The following is a 5,000-nucleotide window of genomic DNA, read 5'->3' as shown; positions in this document are numbered from 1 at the left end:
ACCCACGGCAACAAAAGGTTTGTCCCTGGCAAAATTCTATAGAAAAATCCACTTCGATAGGAAAAACAAATAAAACTGCACGCAGGAAAAAAAAAAAAAAAAAAAAAAAGGTGGCGCTGTAGTACAGCGACGCGCTCTCCCTGGGGAGAGCAGCCCGAATTTCACACAGAGAAATCTGTTGTGATCAAAAGTAATATAAATACAAAATACAAATACAAATGCGTGCTGCACACGGGACCTCGGTTTATCGTCTCATCCGAATGACTAGACGCACATTTTGACTTTCTAGTCAATCATGGGAGAAAGGCAAGAGGGAGAGTAGAACCCAGACCCTCACGTGCACTGTATGAGCCACCTTTTAACAGCATTGTCGAAAGCCCATCCGTGGCACTTGACCGAGTGATCCAAGTCTTACTCTTAAAACCGACTGCACTCACAATTATGGGTTGGAGAGATGCAGACATTAGAACTTTATGTGCCTCTGTCTGTACAAGAGGGTTATCGAATACTAGAAAAAACATCGTGGAACAAAGTCAGAGAATTATACCAGGAAAACGGCAAAGCTTTAAACCATAGTGTAATTAATGTTCAACAACCGGGAACTATCAATCAGTCAAATACATACAGTAATTCAATAAGATTAAGGCAGATTCATACATTATCAAACAGGATAAAACTGAACGCTTTTATAACAAAGTTCAGCAAAGATGTCAGATGCATATGTGGAGAACATATTTCTAGCAACCATGTAATATTCAAATGTCAGAATCTAAAATGTTTTTTTTTGCCAGACTTCACCAAAAGTTCTTTTGAATGTGTTATTAACAATTCCAATATGTTATTTGTTATTGCAGAAGGTTTGCTGCATAGTCCTATAGGACATTTGTTATAGATGTTATAGTTGTTTGATGTTGGCGTTTATAACGTTTCCATTTTTCCTAGCGTTGTCTCTCCCTATTCACCCTCCTACACATACACACACTTTTACCCCCCCCCCTCTCACAGCCCCTACCCCCACGGGTTTTTTTTTTCTCTCGTCTAATATCACTTCAAGTGGAAAGACGTTAAACAGAAGACAACAGATGCAGACATTGGCTTTCGGAAAACCCCACATTGATAAATCCCCAGTATCATTCGAACCAACGACATCCCAGTTCGTCAAATCCGTAACACTTAGGCTACCACTTCGCTACAGCGGATGCAACACATAAGCATGAAGTTAATATCAGTGTCTTCGCTCTGCGCGACTTTTTCAAATGACAGTGGGTCACAAACACGCACAGTCGGTCTTTCTCTTTATTAACGCCAAGTGTGACCGCTAAGGACACAAAACACGAGTCGCTGAAGCGTGCGACAATGTGTGCAACGTATTTCCGAAAAGCGGCTCCAACCGTTTCCGACAGAGTGAGGGAGGGGGTGGTTGATGGTGGTGGGGATAGGCTCCCCTTGGCCTCTCCCAGCTTATATATATATTTCAGCCCCTTTTGCCTGCCAGTGTCATTTGTTGAGAAGAATTGTTTCTTCTGTGTTGGGTCCTCGTGAGATGCGTTCTGTGAAAGGTGGTACAAATCTTGTGCCCCAAACCGTCTTGAGTGAGGAGAGTGTCTTCTGTTTTTCCCACACAACCAGTTTTGAGAGTAAGTTTTGCTGTTGTCTTTTTCGCCCGAATTTTATAATGGTTATCAAATTAATCAAAGTTAGGGTTAACTGTGGGATGATATGAGATTTTTTTAACGTAAACGTTGATGGCTTAAGTAAGCGAATTTATTTATTCATTTATCTACTTAGTTATTGAGTTATTTAATCATATGTATTTTTTATGTATTCATTCATTTGTTTGTTTGATTAATAATTTATTTGTTTATTTGTTTACTTATTTATTCATGCATACATTTATCCATCTATATATGTGTTTATTTATGCATGCATTTACGTATCTGTTTATTTATAATTGTACTTATTCCTTCATCATGTTTATCAATTATTCATCCATTTCTTTGTTCATCATTTATGATTATTTCATTGACATTCATTTCTTCATTTTCAGAGCTTACATACGCTTTGATTTGGCTTGCGAACAAGATTCGTATAATTACGTTACAGCAACAACAACAACAACCACCACCACAACAACTACTAATACTACTGCTGCTGCAGGTGTTGCTTCACTTGGCCCTGGCCAGTTCTTGGCTCTGACACATGAATGTTTGAAATTCCGCGTTACAAACACAAGTCCGTTTTTTTCTTCTTGCATAAGGTCCTTCGATTCCAGAAAAAAAAAAATCTTTTTCAAAACATCAGACATCGTTCCATTGTCATATCTTTCAAATCGAAGCTGAAAACATAATTATCTATTCAAAACAATATTCAGCACTAAAGATCTTTCTCCCTCAAGCCGTCTATGCGGATGTTTGTGTGTGTGTGTGTGTGTGTGTGTGTGTGTGTGTGTGTGTGTGTGTGTGTTGTCACATTTTTTTTTCAAAACACTTCTTTTTCTAGCGAGTTTTTACCATCAACATTTTCATAGCCCTGAGCGTTATCTATGCCACGTCCACTGCTGAACGCACTTACAGCCGCAAAAAATATCTGCTATGTAAATGAACATGTATTGTTAAACGTGCCTAGTGCCGTAGGGTAGGAGTCATGTGAATGCACTTGTATACACGTTCCCGCAAACGCATGCACGCTCGCATGCCCGCACACACACACACACACACACACACACACACACACACACACGCGCACAACACGCACAAACCATAATCACATAAACACACAGGAGAGAAAGCGAATACAAAATGAAGTACAGGAAAACATGTACAGGCTTTCATGAGAAGATATCGATAAACAATAACTTAAGCAGAGAGAGAGAGAGAGAGAGAGAGAGAGAGAGAGAGAGAGAGAGAGAGAGAGAGAGGACGCGCCACCCCTCCCCCCCCCCCCCTTTTTTTTTTCCTGCGTGCACATTTATTTGTTTTTCCTGTCGAGGTGGATTTTTCTACAGAATTTTGCAAGGAACACCCCTTTTGTTGCCGTGGGTTCTTTTACGTGAGTTAAGTGCATGCTGCAAACGGGATCTCGGTTTATCGTCTCATCCGAATCACACACACACACACACACACACACACACACACACACACACACACACACACATATATATATATATATATATATATACGTACACACACACACACACACACACACACACACACACACACACACACACATATATATATATATATATATATATATATATATATATACGCACCCTCCTACATATATACCCCCCTCCTCACACACACACACAGATAGATATATAGATAGATGGAGAGAGAGAGAGAGAGAGAGAGAGAGAGAGAGAGAGAGAGAGTTTAGTTGCCTCTGTGATTCATAAAACTAAATGATAATAAGTAAAAATCAGATTGTTAAATTATTCTGGTCTGTTGATGGCATTTTCCACAGATAAAAATAACAAGAACAAAAACAACCACAACACAAGAAACAACAAACAGAACAAAACAAAGCAAAATAAGATCAAATGAAATGAAATAAGATACAGTAAACGCAATCCCAAACCAAAACCGTAACACAACTCTACGCGCAAGTTTATTTTAGTACAGACGACACGCACCCAACAACCACAACACAAGAAACAACAAACAGAACAAAACAAAGCAAAATAAGATCAAATGAAATGAAATAAGATACAGTAAACGCAATCCCAAACCGAAACCGTACCACAACTCTAGGCGCAAGTTTATTTTAGTACAGACGACACGCACCCAACCCCTTTAAAAGGGTTTATAGACCTTATAAAGGCCTTTGACGGCGTCACTTCACGTTTTATGCGGACTTCCGTGTCGTGCAGACTCCATTGTCAGGAAGGCGCGTGTAGCTGTAGGGGAATAATGTGGAGATTCTGGTTGTGCTGCTGAAACGAACTGTTGTCGGGGCACTAGGAATCTGTTTAGCTCGTTTGCTATTTTTTTTTTATTACTTTGTCGCGGAAAAGGGTTGCTGACAGGGGTTGGTGATAATGCGTGGCTTGTTTCTGACAGAGTGAGGTCTGAGTTTTATTTTATTTTATTTTTTATCTATGTTTTATTTTATTCTTTTTCTTTTATTTATTTATTTATTTATTTGTGTGTGAAATGCATGAATCATGTTGGATCTCGTGTTTGTTTATGAGTTGGTTTTAATACGTTTTGTACATTGTTTGACACCCCCCAATGCAACAATAACAACACTCTGTGTTAAGCAGTTTTATCTTTATATTCTTACGTTTTCCAGCTTACTTTTACCCCTATCCATTTTTGTTTTTTGATTAGCATGACAGACAAGCAGTACACCGCTCGTCGTTGATAATTACAATGTTTGCCTTATTAGTGGACTACTTTGATAAGTGACAACATTCCTGAAAAAGTTTTTTCAAATAGCAATGCTGACATTTTTGGACGTTATTGTTGAAATTCTCAACCCTGTTTAATCATGGGATGCTCAACGTGTTTTTATGCGCGTATCTTGCTGACGAAAAAAATAAACAGCGTAGCTATTTACGAAGACAGGGTGACAAGTATCTGATAACAACAGCAAGAACAACGACAGCAGCAACAGGAATGGTAACAGCAAAACAAGAAGAAAAAGAAGCAGAAGAAGAAAAGACTATCTATCCACGAAGGTTTTGTTGTTGTTGTTGTTGTTGTTGTTGTGTGTGTGTGTGTGTGTGTGTGTGTGTGTGTGTGTGTGTGTGTGTGTGTTTACGCATACGTCCCGCCGCTCATCAAATGTCCAGTTCAGCCATCATTTCATGCCCGCCGGACCTGCCCCTGGCCCTGTCTCCCTCCACCCCACCCAGCTGAACCACTACATCCCCTCACAGGGGCAGAGGATAAGAACACGCGCGTGCGCATCCACACGCACAGACATACACAGACACATACACAAACACACATATATACACGAACATACACACAGACGCACAGATACACGAACACACAGAG

General features: G+C 39.7%; 1 protein-coding gene across 2 annotated transcripts in view; it reads left to right on the top strand.

Moving 5' to 3' along the window:
* Positions 1–5,000, top strand: part of LOC143282048 (chitin synthase chs-2-like) — a 49,838-nt gene that overhangs the window by 1,544 nt on the left and 43,294 nt on the right. Inside the window, exon 1 of one of the 2 annotated variants that reach the window (XM_076587482.1) lies at positions 1,509–1,637. The exons of the other annotated variant lie outside the window; for it this stretch is intronic. The gene's annotated coding sequence lies outside the window, so the exon portion shown is untranslated. Of the gene's footprint in view, positions 1–1,508; positions 1,638–5,000 lie in introns of those variants that run through there. 2 annotated transcript variants of the gene reach the window in all.

The sequence above is a fragment of the Babylonia areolata genome, chromosome 5 (assembly GCF_041734735.1).
Source record: "Babylonia areolata isolate BAREFJ2019XMU chromosome 5, ASM4173473v1, whole genome shotgun sequence".
Classification (NCBI taxonomy): Eukaryota; Metazoa; Mollusca; class Gastropoda; order Neogastropoda; family Buccinidae; genus Babylonia; species Babylonia areolata.
Note: the sequence above shows the minus strand (reverse complement) of the source record. Positions and strands in the feature narration are given on the sequence as shown.